The sequence below is a fragment of the Salmo trutta genome, chromosome 21 (genome assembly GCF_901001165.1).
Source record: "Salmo trutta chromosome 21, fSalTru1.1, whole genome shotgun sequence".
Classification (NCBI taxonomy): domain Eukaryota; kingdom Metazoa; phylum Chordata; class Actinopteri; order Salmoniformes; family Salmonidae; genus Salmo; species Salmo trutta.
Genome location: NC_042977.1, coordinates 15,224,135 through 15,239,892, shown reverse-complemented (window position 1 = coordinate 15,239,892; position 15,758 = coordinate 15,224,135). Strand labels below are relative to the sequence as shown.

The 15,758-nt window shown below is 42.5% G+C and overlaps 1 long non-coding RNA gene across 1 annotated transcript; it reads left to right on the top strand.

Annotated features, from left to right (window-relative positions):
* Positions 1-361: 361 nt before the first annotated feature.
* LOC115156778 (uncharacterized) lies at positions 362-2,878 on the top strand. The gene is made up of 3 exons (XR_003868320.1): positions 362-402; positions 2,127-2,240; positions 2,743-2,878. It is a non-coding gene; the product is annotated as an uncharacterized LOC115156778 (long non-coding RNA).
* Positions 2,879-15,758: the final 12,880 nt, after the last annotated feature.

The window sequence follows — 15,758 nt, the reverse complement described above, 5'->3', positions numbered from 1 at the left end:
TTCTAGTCTAGTGTACCTGACGGGACTGTGTTGGTCGTTTGTTATTTTGTCAAGTGTTTTCATTAAAGAGTTTGAAAATGAGCACTATCCACGCTGCGTCTTCGTCTCCATTTTACAACCCCTGTGACACATCAATGATATTACTGTGTGCATGTGCAGGCTTCAACTGTGTGGGGTGACACACGTCATGTTTTCACTCAATTATCCAGGACCTCTGCCATTCAGGACCTCTATACCAGGCGGTGTCAGAAGAAAGCCCTAAACATTGTCAAAGACTCCAGCCACCCGAGTCATAGACTGTTCTCTCTGCTATCGCATGGCAAGCGGTACCGATGCTCCAAGTCTGGAACCAACAGGGCCTTGAACAGCTTCTACCCCCAAGCCATAAGACCGCTAAATACGGTAAAACTTAAATTAGTAGCTCAGGCGTTTATCACTGAACACCAACAGCGCTTATTGGAGTCTATTTCCTTAATTCACACAGCTTTTGCTCAATAAAATGTTGAAAAGACCACCGCACTGTTTACTGTGACCAGTATGACCAGTATAAACATTATAATAACAAATCCATCGCAGATCAGACTTGCAAAGACTAGGCTGCCTATCATACACCCCCAATTTCACACTTCAGCACCATTCTCTCACCAGTTTCACCTTGTTGAGCTTTGTATCCCCCGTAGTTCCAATCACATCTGATAGAATTCACTATTCAACGTTTGTCCAGGTCCCCAGGACATCGTGAGATGCCTTCAATACCGTCCACTTGGGGCAACTTAACCGTCAAAGTTAATTACGATTGACCATCAATTTTTTTCTGTTTTAACTACCTTTTAACAGCCTTACCTACTTTCTCTTAGACATTTATCTCCCCCTGGACAGATGTTGAATACTGATGTGAGACCGTGAGATCTTGTTGCTAGTTGAGCTGACCATGTCAAACCACACTTCTGTTTCATCCATGGCAAGGATGTGGCTCTCCTTTCTCTTCTTTTGCGCAATCTTTGCGCACTCACTGTCGTTCACTCATAAACAAGAGAATTTAGACTCTGGGTTTATTTGATACAGGCTCTTATTTGCTGATACTGTATGTGTGTCGATGCCCGGCTATTAAAAAGAACAGGCAGCTATTTGAGACTGCGTTTATCTGAAGTTTTACGGTAGTTAGTTAAATAGTTAACCAACAGCTACCCGGACTGTCTGCGTTGACTCTTTTTTACTCTTCACATATGCTGCTGCTACTGTTTTTTTAATCTATCCTGTTGCATAGTCACTCTATTCCTAGTTATATGTACATAATTACCTCAATTACCTCGTACCCCTGCACATCGACTCGGTACTGGTACCCTGTGTATATAGCCAAGTTATCGTTACTCATTGTGTATTTATTATTGCCTTTTTATTATTAAGTGTTATTACTTGTCTATTATTTCTCTGTTTTCTTTCTCTCTGCATTGTTGGGAAGGGCCCGTAAGCATTTCACTGTTAGTCGACACCTGTTGTTTACAAAGCATGTGAATAATAATATTTGATTTGAATTGAATTATAGTAATAGAGAATGGAAATGTACAAATAGATGAATTGCTATCATATTCATATTTCTGTGAGGTTCAGAAGGTTTTTTTACTTCCGATGTTCGTTTCTCTATAATTAATTCCTGTTAACAATGAGGATGCAATTGTTGTATTGGGTAATATCCTGCTGATGTAGTTATTGTATGGTGTCAAAGATAAAACCAACTCCTTATCTTATCTGAGGGTACAGTTCCAGTGCTAGAGAAGTTACATTGCGCCATTGGGGTTGTCGAAGCAATTGTCATGGTAACATGGTGCTGTCAGCTCCCTACCAAAAACCCATGTAATGTTATTCATCCACAAGTACAAGAGAGCTATCCAAGCCTACTGTAGCTAGGCCGGCTGGGCTGTCTGTCCACTTTAGTGAAGAGACATGTTATATAATACATGAACTCCACTAACATCACTAAGGTATGAAAATATATGCAGTCAACAGGAAGGCTCATGTCCAATCATACTGTGAGCACCACCTCAGATGAGAAACAATTAACCCACAACTTCAGAAACTGAATTTCATAAGAACCACTGTCTGATTCCTCTCTCATCTGGCCTCAGAGTTCAAGGACTAAGAGGCAGACTGAGGCCGAGGGCCAATGCAAGAACGGTTGTCTCTCCCTCATAGGAGAGATGAGTGGACTCTCCGAAATGCCTGGGCCTCCTACCGGTTGGGTAAGACTCGATGATTCGATTGGATGAGTTTGTTAGCCACATTCACAGGGTCGCAGATGTAATTGCAGGGTACAGTGAAATTCTTAAGCTCAGAGCTCCAACAATGAAGGTCAAAAAGTGAAGGGAATGAGAAAATATTAAATAATAATATATACGTATTTACAAATGTAATAATGATAAATGTTCATTGGGCAGGGTAAATGTCCATGAGGGGGAAGTCAGGGGGGCAGGAGGGGGAAAGGGGGAGCAGGTAACTACCTAGTGGTGGCTACTCAGGAGCCTGATGGTCTGTGGGTAAAAGCTATTGGTCAGTCTTACAGTTTTTGACATGATGCTCCTACACTACCCGCATCTGAGTGATGGAAGCAGGGAGAAAAGGCCGTGGCTTGGGTGGCTTAGGTCCTTGACAACCAAACAAAGATTTGAAGAATCAAAGTGGTTGAGTGGTCAAAAACCACTGTTATTGTTTCCACTGTCTGAACCCTCTCTCCTTTATCCTCAGAGTTTAAGGATTAAGAGGCAGAAGAAATTCAGGAGTGAATGCAAGAAAAAACAGAAAATGTGTCGCTCCCGCCCAGGAACCTTCACACCCATGGATGCTCCGCAGCGCAGTTGGGTAAAACACCAACAAACAACAACCAAAGAGGTTGTTAGTAAAGCAGAAGCTGAGAAAAGTCATGTTTTCTTATGGTATGACAATATGTATCACGTTTCAGGTAAGACCCAGATGCAGAACATGTTGAATTAACAACAGTTTATTAATCCAACAGGGGCAGGCAAAAGACAGGTCAAGGGCAGGCAGGGGTCAGTAATCCAGATAGACAGGGCAAAGGTACAGGACGGCAGGCAGGCTCAGGGCAGGCAGAAAGGTCAAAACCAGGAAAACAAGAAAACAGGAACAATCGAGAGCCATTGGTTTTGTCTTGTCTTCTATCACACCTGCTTCCAATTCCATCAATAACATGTTGTGTATTTAACCCTCTGTTCCCCCCCATGTCCTTGTCCGTAATTGTTTGTTGCAGTGCTTGTGCACGGTATGCTGGTATTTTACCGGGTTTTGTTTGACCCATTTATTGTATTGTTCTGTTGACGGTGGTTTATGGTTATTAAACACAACCGTTGTAAATCAGTTTCCGCTCTCCTGCGCCTGACTTCTCTGTCACCAGTAGCATCGCATTACATTTACACCACTGCCCCATACAAATGATAATTACATTTAGTCTGTTTTATGCATAATACGCATAGTATTTGTGTCATGCAATGTGTCATGCATATGAACTCAAGATAGTGCATTTATATTGTTACAGAGCAGACATATTCATGCATGTGTATACAAATGTAAAACAAGCAGGGGTCTAGAACCCCCTTGAGGTTCTTGAAAGAGCCACCAAGGAATTAAAAGGGAAAAAGGCCATTTGAGCAGCAGCAAGGGATGAAGAAAATAGACTGAATGACACTGAAGACGTACATTAACAATAAAGAAAATGAACATGTACCTGTGTGAAAGAGAGGCTATGACAGAGTAGCAGAGGAGCACAAGGTATTATCTGATGACATGGAGTCTGAGCTTGATAAACATATCAAGAATCTCGCGGACAAGTTTCATGGGCTTAGTTGCCTCAAATGCAGAGACGTTGCCTCTAAATTGGCACATCGAAACAACATCCCTGTCCCAGACAACTCGTCAAGAAATGCATGGGTAAGTGATATTGCACAGAGATACACTACCGTTCAAAAGTTTGGGGTCACTTAGAAATGTCCTTGTTTTTGAAAGAAAAGCTAATTTTTTTTGTCCATTAAAATAACATCAAATTGATCAGAAATACAGTGTGGACATTGTTAATGTTGTAAATGACTATTGTAGCTGGAAACGGCTGATTTTTAATGGAATATCTACATAGGTGTATATAGGCCCATTATCAGCAACCATCATTCCTGTGTTCCAATGGCACGTTGTGTTAGCTAATCCAAGTTTATCATTTTATAAGGATAAATGATTGTTAGAAAACCATTTTGCAATTATGTTAGCACAGCTGAAAACTGTTCTGATTAAAGAAGCAATAAAACTGACCTTCTTTAGTCTAGTTGAGTATCTGGAGCATCAGCATTTGTGGGTTCGATTACAGGCTCAAAATGGCTAGAAACAAAGCCCTTTCTTCTGAAACGTGTCAGTCTATTCTTGTTCTGAGAAATTAAGGCTATTCCATGCGAGAAATTGCCAAGAAACTGAAGATCTCATACAACGTTGTGTACTACTCCCTTCACAGAACAGCACAAACTGGCTTTAACCAGAATAGAAAGAGGAGTGGGAGGCCCCAGTGCACAACTGAACAAGAGGACAAGTACATTAGAGTGTCTAGTTTGAGACAGACGCCTTACAAGTCCTCAACTGGCAGCTTCATTAAATACTACCCACAAAACACCAGTCTCAATGTCAACAGTGAAGAGGCGACTCCGGGATGCTGGCCTTCTCGGCAGAGTTCCTCTGTCCAGTGTCTGTGTTCTTTTGCCCATCTTAATCTTTTCTTTTTATTGGTCAGTGTGAGATATGGCTTTTTCTTTGCAACTCTGCCCAGAAGGCCAGCATCCCGGAGTTACCTCTTCACTGTTTAATGGGCATCTGTACGCCTAAAAAATGTGCTTTTCTTTCAAAAACAAGGACATTTCTAAGTGACCCCAAACTTTTTTGTGTATATACTGTGTATCTGAATGTAGACATACATTTAAGATATACAATATACCACACCCCCATCCCATTAATTAAACATTGACCTACCATCACCCACTTTCACAGGACATCATCACTCACTTACCCCAAGGCAGCTCAACTTACCCTGTTCCTATGCTCAACTTACTCCATACCCCAGGGGTAAGTTGTGCCAAGAGACCACCTTTTTTGGACAAGCTATGTTTTCAAAACTGTAACGTTGACATGAATTCTGATTATTTCCATGGATACACAACATCCTGAAATATATGTAGATATCTTTGTTAGAAAGAATATTATATTTCCCTTGACGAAGTGATGCTGAATATTAAATATCTCAACATACCTCACTCTCCCCTAATCACAATCAACAGGAAGGCGTACCCCCTTTCCTGCTTCCTAGACGACCTCCTCCTCCACTCCACCTTAAGTGAGAAACAAACAAATTAAGACAAGCCACTGGGCTTGTTTCCATCTCTGATCATTCTCTCATCTCGCCTTAGTGTTCCAGGACTTAAAGGCAGGAGAGGCAGAAGAAAGCCAAGAACAAGCAAGAACATACCACAAAGTGTGTGGTGTCGCAATTGGCTTGGACTCCATCTTGAAGGCAGCCCAGTAGCTGCTGAAGACATTCACATAATCATCTATTGCTACTGGATTATCAATACCAATAATAACTACAGTGTTTGTTGGTATTTTATTTCTCTGTATGCATTTAGACTGCAAAACTATGTGAAACGTCTTGGCAAATAAAATTGGCTGTTGTTATTATTATTATTACAAAATCACATATTAAACCAAACCAACAGCCAGGGAAGCTAAGATCAACTCCCTCTTGTCTGACAAGCTGTTCCAATAAGAAAGTATATTACTCAATCCAATGGAGGCTCCTTAGATGAGGAAAGAGGGGACCATCCTCCTCAGTGAATTTCAGAAAAATAAAATTGGTGAAACATTTAAAAAGTGATACTTTTCTTAGATAAAACTGTACTAAATATATTCACATCACCAAATAATTGATTAAAACACACTGTTTAGAAATCCAGTCCCACTCCATGGCCGGAGCCTTCCTCTGCGCCGGTGCCCAGTCCAGGCACGGCGTCCAGTCCCGCTCCATGGCCGGATCCTTCCTCTGTGCCGGTGCCCAGTCCAGGCACGGCGTCCAGTCCCGCTCCATGGCCGGAGCCTTCCTCTGCGCCGGTGCCCAGTCCAGGCACGGCGTTCAGTCCCGCTCCATGGCTGGAGCCTTCCTCTGCGCCAGTGTCTAGTCCAGGCATGGCGTCCAGTCCCACTCCATGGCCGGATCCATGGTCTGGGCGGGTGCTAAGAGCCGCACCGGAGCCGCCACCAATGTTAGTCATCCCCCCCAACCCTCCCCATTTGGTTTTAGGTGTTGCGGCCGGAGTCCGCACCTTTGGGGGGGGGGGGGGGGGTACTGTGACGCCCTGAGCATGGAGAGCCCTCGGGGTTCTCTATGGTGCTTTAGGTCAGGGCGTGACTTGGGGGTATTCTAGATTTATATTTCTATGTTAGTGTTTTTTGTATGGCTCCCAATTAGAGGCAGCTGATTATTGTTGTCTCTAATTGGGGATCATATTTAAGTGGTTCATTGTTCCCACCTGCTTTGTCGGATATTGTTTTTGCATGTGTGCATGTTGCACCCCGGCTATCACGCTCGTTGTCTGTTTATTGTTTTTTTTATCTTTCACTTTAAATAAAAGATGTGGAACTCAACTCACGCTGCGCCTTGGCCCGTCCATTACGACGATCGTGACACATCCTCTGGATACATTGACTTCGATACAAAACCTAGGAGGCTTGTGGTTCTTAACCCCTTCCATAGACTTCCACAGTAATTATGAGAACTTCCGGAGGACATCCTGCAACCTATCAGAGCTCTTGTAGCATGAACTGACATGGTGTCCACCCAAACAAAGGATCAGAGAATTAATCTAGTACTGAAAGCATAAGCTACAGATAGCTAGCACTGCAGTGCATGAAATGTGTTGAGTAGTTGACTCAAAGAGAGAGAAAGACAATAGTTAAACAGTTTTGAACTCTTCAAAAACGAAGACGCAAAAGAGAGAGAGAGAGAGAGAGAGAGCTAATGAATGCAGCTAGCTAGTTTGGCCTACTCAAACACCCGGCTCAAACAGAAAGGGATACTATGTCAGCTAGCTGGCTCTGGTTATCCAACACTGGAACTCTTCCAAGTCAAGGTAAGCTTTTGGTTTTATAAATGTATTGCCACCGAGGCCTGCCAGTGTAACTGCTAAACTACTTGCTGACTGTACACTGTACTGCATGATTGTAGCGGGTCTACTAACGCGTTACTTCTAGTAGCTATGTTGACTATGACGTTAGCTAATACGGTGACAATGATATAGGCCAGGGTTCCCCAACCAAATTTGGCCCAAGGGTGGTTAATTTTCCACCCAAGTTTTCTGAGTTAAAAAAAACACTTAAAAATGTAATAATAATTGTTATACATAAGAATGTAAAAACACCAGAAAATCAGCTCCAAGTGATTTTAATTTATGAAATCTGTTCCCAAGTCTTCACATGCATAATAGAGAGACACATGATCATACACAAATGTAAGCAAGATTTGAAATTATTATGTGTTAGTCAAACATATCTGTTTGGGCTTCTTGTGGTCAATTTGCAGTCTACACATTTATTTATAATTATGTTACGGTCCCCCGACCATCCGCTCAAGAAAAAAATTGTCCCGCGGTTGAATCTAGTTGAAGTCCACAAGCGAAGAGAAAAGGTTAGAGGAGGTCGCGAGAAGGAATTATATATACAATGAGCAAATTGATCATGCTGTTTGTATGTGGTTGCTATGAAATGGAACTGTGTTTGCGTGTGATCAGGGTGTATTCATTCCACTGATTCTGTTGAAAAACTTTTCTTAAACGGAAACAAATGGAATGAAGCGGGGATAAACATACCTGAATTTATCCAATAGAAACTATCGTTTGCAACTGTTAGACTAATGATTACACCCTAGATCAGCTAGGTGCAGCCAAGAGTGCGCAAGGCGGTATTGAATGTGTCACTGTCACAGATTCAACCTTGATTACAATTTTTTTTTTTATCTCGACCTGTGCACTATGTTGTAAGCTTTAATTCATAGGCTAGATTGTAGCAACCTCATGATGGGTATAGGGAAAATTAGAGTATCATGTATACCTATCGATGTTACATTGAACTGGGTGAATGGAATATGAATGAGCCATCCAATATGCTGTAATAGAATTAAGGCCATGCTCATAAAAAATATACAATCCTCCCTCATTTTAAATGGCACCGACCGCCACTGACTCATATTTTCCTAATACAGTCCATACCTCCTCCCTCTTGTTCACACACAGTTAAAAATTGCCCTGTCTCTGTGTGTGTGTGTGTGTGTGTGTGTGTGTGTGTGTGTGTGTGTGTGTGTGTGTGTGTGTGTGTGTGTGTGTGTGTGTGTGTGTGTGTGTGTGTGTGTGTGTGCGTGTGCGTGTGCGTGTGCGTGTGTGTGTGTGTGTGCGTGTGTGTGTTATTGTTGGCATTCCTCAGTGTTCCCTCTCTACATCTGGTAATCATTAGCCATGTCAGTATAAAGAGGATTTTGTGCGTAGTCAGGATCCAGTGCGTCAGTATGGAGCAGGCTGTGTGGCTGTTGTGTGTCCTGTTTCTGCAGGTCTGTCTGCTCTCCACCACGGCCCTCCCTGGACAAGACAGACGGACAGCAGCCTTTCAAACCAACCAAGCCATGGTGAGACATTCCTCTGGATTCTACTAGGTTTATTCCCTGTCCTATAATCTGTGATTCTAACCCTGTTCCTGGAGAGCTACCCTCCTGTAGATTTTCACTCCAACCCCAGTTGTAACTAACCTGGTGCAGTTTCTCAACTAGCTAATTATTAGAATCAAGTGCGCTAGAGGGGGGAGGTTTTCGGGGGTGACTGTGACTAGAATGTAATGTAAATGTTGAGCGGCTTCACGGCCGGTGGATTGTATATTTAATTATTAAATAAAGAAATATATTTTTTAAAGGGTGCTAAATTAGGGTTGAGGCGAAAACCTACAGGACGGTAACTCTCCAGGAACAGAGTTGGAGAGCCCTGCTCTAGACTGACACACAGTTAGAATGTGCACATTGGTATAGAAATCAATCTGGTTCTATCACGTTCATTCTGAACCACTCTCAACAGGGAGGCTCTTCCCCATTCCTCCCAGGACCTCCACCTCAGGTAAGAAACAATTTTATCTCATATTACCACATTACATTTCCACATAATTTCTACGTAAAAAAAATAAAAACACAAAGTCAGTAGTCTAGCAAAGATTGCTTTGAGACATGATCGATTCTAATGGTATCATCATTTGGACATCAGGTAGACATGAAGCCACTGGTTGTGCAGCTCAGAGCAAAGAGACATGAGGAGAGTGTCCCCGACGGAGACAGGGTAAAGGGATGCAGCGGCCATCGTCCAGGGGGTTGTTCAGTGATGAAGAATGCTATTAGACCTCCACCGCCACCCGAGGTAAGAGAGAGAAACAGAGAGAGAGAGACGCTATAGTGTTGAAACATGTAAAGGATATGTAGACTTACACCTGATTTTAAGTAAAGTCCTACATCTCTGTCAAAGGAATAAGTAACCTTAAATGTATCAAAGCTACACTCAGAAAAAAGGGTTCCAAAAGGGTTCCACCTGCATAAAAAAATTGTTCTTCAAAAGGTTCTCCCATGGGGACAGCTGAAGAACCCTTTAAGGTTCTAGATAGCACTTTTTTTCTAAGAGTGTATAAACTGGCTGATAGAGTGGACAGCCCATATCATAACAATGCTATTGTACTGTCATACTGCAAGGTTGATATGAAATCTCTTAAATTCATTTGTTCTCAAGGAAACCCTGACTTTGTGATCAGTGACAGTAACAGATTTGATCGGAATCACTGTGCTCCTTTCCGCTTTTAATCCTTTCACCTCAGAGTTCCAGGACTAAGAGGCATGAGAGAAAAAAGGGCAGACGCAAAAGACCCTATCGTCCTGGAGCCTTGGCTGCATTTTCCGAACCAGCTGTTCCTGTAAGTGTGGTGTACCCGACAATCGTCCATATAAGGGAATGCTAAAGGTTTACATGATGGTATATGTGTCTGATTGTATTAATCCTTTGCTGCCATACTTACAAAACATTTTTATCTGTGCATTCAGCCTTACAGATCTTCAGCATAGAAGAAGACGGTACTGAGACAGAAGACATGCCATGGAGAGGAAACCCACCGCTGAAACTTGCTTTATTTTAGGTCATAAGTGAAATAAGCATGAAAACAATATGTGTTATCGACAGTAAAACACTCAGTCCTGCTTTATTTGAAGTGCATCTTGAGAAAGCTTTAAACATTCATATAGGCTTCATAAGCACTGCATAAATGGGACACAAATAATCTATAACTGTATTTCATGCTCTATAAAATATTTCTTAATGTGATTTATAAATGTGAACAAATAAATGTATGGTTATGTCATACAGTTATGCCACATTATGAATCTTTATAGAGCAAGATATAAGGTTATAGATGATATGTGAAGCATCTATGTGGTGCTTTATGAAGCCTTCATAAGATGCATTTCAAATAAAGCGGGACTGAACTTTCATTGACTTTGCTTTCAGTTTTCCAGCAACGCAATTATAAATAATACTCTCCCGCGCTATGGACTGGACTAGACTATGAAAGCAATTCACTCATTTCTGATTGTTCTGTAAGACAAATCACATTGGGGCCACCAAACTTGTAGGTTATTTTCCTGGAATCTACTCTGTATTTTAATGTTTTTCAAAGCCAGATAAAACAAAGGAAACAAAAATGTCAAGACACGCGTTCAATGTATTTGCTTCAGTAGTCAATAATTTCACAATTTCTCTTTATTCTTTGTTAAATGCTCAATGTTACTGCATATTTTACCATAGCAAACCTTTCAACAGTTGTATATGTCTGTTCTACTAAATAGAAATGTTATATCTAGGACATGAACACAATCCAATTTATTCCTACTGTTGTTATTACGAGAGATTTGACTCAATCCAGAAAACATCACAACCCCAGATGTATTGATTTTTGAAAAGGTCATTATGGACGTTTGCAATATCTCCACAAGTTCCAATCAACAGCTGAAACTTAGGTAGATTTAGGGAGGCAGTTAGAGAATATACACATGTTGAAAACAGAGTTAGAAGACCAGCTGTCTGCAACTTTTAACAGAGCAGTGAATCAATCACCTCAGTGCTGTCTTTGGGCGGTGCCGCATTAGACTGGAATCCAAGCTGATGTGCTCTGTTTTACCAGTGAATCAGTTCGGATCCCAGACTAGTGCAGTGTAGAGACTTGGCCAAAGAGCAGAACCTTAGCAGATAAATATTTACAGAACAACATACTTCAGCCTAAACATGATGGAAATGTACAGAACGATCGTAAATCATTAATTTCCCTCCTAACTCACACAAATAAAGACTTGATCCAATATCAGCATTACGTGTGTACTGAATCTTGAGTCCTGGACTCTGTGAACTCTCTATATCCATCCTTAAAATTGTGATTATAGCTCATAGGCTTCAACATACATACACTATATATACAAAAGTATGTGGACACTCCTTCAAATTTAGTATATTTGGATATTTCAGCCACACACGTTGCCAGGGGAGCATCTTTGTTTTTAGAAGTGGGGGAGACATAATTGGAGGGGTATTTATCCCATTTTTGGGGCATCTAAAGCTAATTTCCTGCATTTCTACACAATCTAATATGGCCCTATGGCCATCTCTTTTTAGAACAACGTAAAGTAAGCAAAAATGCCGAGTCATCAAGCTAGGTAAGAGATCATTCTTAAATATGTTTAAGTACCAATTCCAAGATGGCGTAGCAGTCGGACGTGTGTTTTGTCCTGTCCCATGTATATATCGTTTTTCCCTCATTTTTTTCATATATATTTCGTATATATTCTAATCCCACTTTCCATCTACGGACTGAATATACTCTCCTGCAACCCGCCTCACCCAATGTGGTACGGATCTGCTATATTTTATACTTTAGAACCGGAACCCCCATCAGAGGCTAGCCAGCTAACTAGCTAGTAGTCAGTTAGCCCCTGCTAGTGGTCTTCACTGTTAACTCGGACACCAGCCAGCCTCAGCTCAGTCAATACCTGCCAGTCTGCACAGCGCGATATCAACCCAGAGCATATCGGACTGCTTTTTCTCTACCACATCTCTGGATTCCTACCGCAAGATCTGAACCTTTACACCGGATCATCGCAGCTAGCTAGCTGCAATCCGAGTGGCTACTCCTGGCTAACGTCTCTGTCCCGAAGCAAGCACCAGTTAGCCTTGAGCTAGCCTCGATCTAGGCCCATCTCCCGGCTAGCCGAAGAGGTCCACCAGCCAATTCTTGGGCTACAATACCTCTTTTGCCAATTGGCCTGGACCCTTTACTGCCGACACGGAGCCCCACCGATCCATCATGACTGGTCTGCCGACGTAATCGTCCAAGGTGGTTTCAACAGGCACTTCCGTTGTGACATCGCCGGAGGCCCATCTGCAAGCCCCGGCCCGCTAGCTGTCTGAATCGCCGTGTCTCCAGCTCGCCTAGCGTAGTTGCAACTACTGAATCGGCTCCCTGACTCATCTATTGCTACTCTTTGGACCCTATGATCACTTGGCTACACATGCCTCTCCCTAATGTCAATATGCTTTGTCTATTGCTGTTTTGGTTAGTGATTATTCTCTTATTTCACTGTAGAGCCCCCAGCCCTCCCCAATATGCCTTAGATAGCCCTTTTGTTCATCCCCCCCACACATGCGGTGACCTCACCTGGCTTAACTGGTACCTCTAGAGACAATATCTCTCTCATTGTCACTCATCATCCGACCATACCCTTGTCTGTACATTATGCCTTGAATCTATTCTTCCACGCCCAGAAATCTGCTCCTTTTACTCTCTGTTCCGAACGCACTAGACGACCAGTTCTTATAGCCCTTAGCCGTACCCTTATCCTACTCCTCCTCTGTTCCTCTGGTGATGTGGAGGTTAATCCAGGCCCTGCAGCGTCTAGCTCCACTCCCATTCCCCAGGCGCTCTCATTTGTTGACTTCTGTAACTGTAAAAGCCTTGGTTTCATGCATGTTCTACTTTTAAAAATCCACCTTTCCAGAAACAAGACTCTCACTGTTGCCGCTTGTTATAGACCCCCTCATCCCCCAGCTGTGCCTTTGACACCATATGTGAATTGATTGCCCCCATCTATCTTCAGATTTCGCACTGCTAGGTCACCTAAACTGGGAAATGCTTAACACACTGGCCATCCTACAATCTAAGATAGATGCCCTCAATCTCACACAAATTATCAAGGTACCTACCAGGTAAAATCCTAAATCCGTAATCATGGGCACCCTCTTAGATATCATCCTGACCAACTTGCCCTCTAACCCTGTTGGGGATAGGGGGCAGTATTTGCACGGCCGGATAAAAAACGTACCCGATTTAATCTGGTTACTACTCCTGCCCAGTAACTAGAATATGCATATAATTGTTTGATTTGGATAGAAAACACCCTAAAGTTTCTAAAACTGTTTGAATGGTGTCTGTGAGTATAACAGAACTCATTTGGCAGGCCAAAACCTGAGAAGATTCCAAACAGGAAGCGCTCTCTCTGACTATTTCTTGGCCTTCTTGATCATCTCTAACCAAAACAGGGGATCTCTGGCATAACGTGACATTTTCTAACGCTCCCATAGGCTCTCAGAAGGCGCCAGAACGATGAATGGTGACTTTGCAGGCCATGGCTGAAAAACAGTAGCGCATTTGGATAGTGGTCGATCTGAGAACAATGAGACTGAGGCGCGTGCACGAGCCGACACCATGTTTTTATTTTTTGGTCTTTGAACGAAAACAGGGTTTCCCGGTTGGAATATTATCGCTTTTTTACGAGAAAAATCGCATAAAAATTGATTTTAAACAGCGTTTGACATGCTTCGAAGTACGGTAATGGAATATTTTGAAATGTTTTGTCACGAAACGCGTCGGGCGCGTCACCCTTCTTTACCCTTCGGATAGTGTCTTGAACGCACGAACAAAACGCCGCTATTTGGATATAACTATGGATTATTTGGAACCAAAACAACATTTGTTATTGAAGTAGAAGTCCTGGGAGTGCATTCTGACGAAGAACAGCAAAGGTAATCCAATTTTTCTAATAGTAAATCTGAGTTTGGTGAGGGCTAAACTTGGTGGGTGCCAAAATAGCTAGCCTGTGATGGCCGGGCTATCTACTCAGAATATTGCAAAATGTGCTTTCACCGAGAAGCTATTTTAAAATCGGACACCGCGATTGCATAAAGGAGTTCTGTATCTATAATTCTTAAAATAATTGTTATGTTTTTTGTGAACGTTTATCGTGAGTAATTTAGTAAATTCACCGGAAGTGTTCGGTGGGAATGCTAGTCACATGCTAGTCACATGCTAATGTAAAAAGCTGTTTTTTGATATAAATATGAACTTGATTGAACAAAACATGCATGTATTGTATAACATAATGTCCTAGGAGTGTCATCTGATGAAGATCATCAAAGGTTAGTGCTGCATTTAGCTGTGGTTTTGGTTTTTGTGACATTATATGCTAGCTTGAAAAATGGGTGTCTGATTATTTCTGGCTGGCTACTCTGCTGACATAATCTAATGTTTTTCTTTCGTTGTAAAGCCTTTTTGAAATCGGACAGTGTGGCTAGATTAACGAGAGTCTTGTCTTTAAAATGATGTAAAATAGTCATATGTTTGAGAAATTGAGCAAGCGTCCCACCTAGCCCATAGAGGCTAAATACACCTCTGCTGTCTTCAACCTGGGTCTCAGCGATGACTGCCTCATTGCCTGCATCCGTAATGGGTCCGCGGTCAAATCGACCACCCCTCATCACTGTCAAACACTCCCTAAAACACTTCAACGAGCAGGCCTTTCTAATCGACCTGGCCCGGGTATCCTGGAAGGATATTGACCTCATCCCGTCAGTAGAGGATGCCTGGTTGCTCTTTAAAAGTGCTTTCCTCGCCATCTTAAATAAGTATGCCCCATTCAAAAAAACGTAGAACTAAGAACAGATACAGCCTTTGGTTCACCCCAGACTTGAGTGCCCTTGACCAGCACAAAAACATCCTGTGGTGTTCTGCATTAGCATCGAATAGCCCCCGCGATATGCAACTTTTCAGGGAAGTCAAGAAACAATATACACAGTCAGTTAGGAAAGCTAAGGCTAGCTTTTTCAAACAGAAATGTGCATCCTGTAGCACTAATTCCAAAAAGTTTTGGGACACTGTAAAGTCCATGGAGAATAAGAGCACCTCCTCCCAGCGGCCCACTGCCCTGAGGCTAGGAAACACTGTCACCACCGATAAATCTACGATAATCGATCATTTCAATAAGCAATTTTCTACGGCTGGCCATGCTCTCCACCTGGCTACCCCTACCCCAGCCAACAGCTCTGCACCCCCTGCAGCAACTTTCCCAAGACCCCAAGGCACTCTAGACCCAAACTGTTATAGACCTATATGCATCCTGCCCTGCCTTTCTAAAATCTTCGAAAGCCAAGTTATCAAACAGATCACCGACCATTTTGAATCCCACCGTACCTTCTCCACTATGCAATCTGGTTTCTGAGTTGGTCATGGGTGCACCTCAGCCATAGCATAACCGTCATCGATAAAAGACAGTACTGTGCAGCCGTCTTCATCGACCTGGCGAAGGCTTACGACTCTTGGCAATCAGTGCA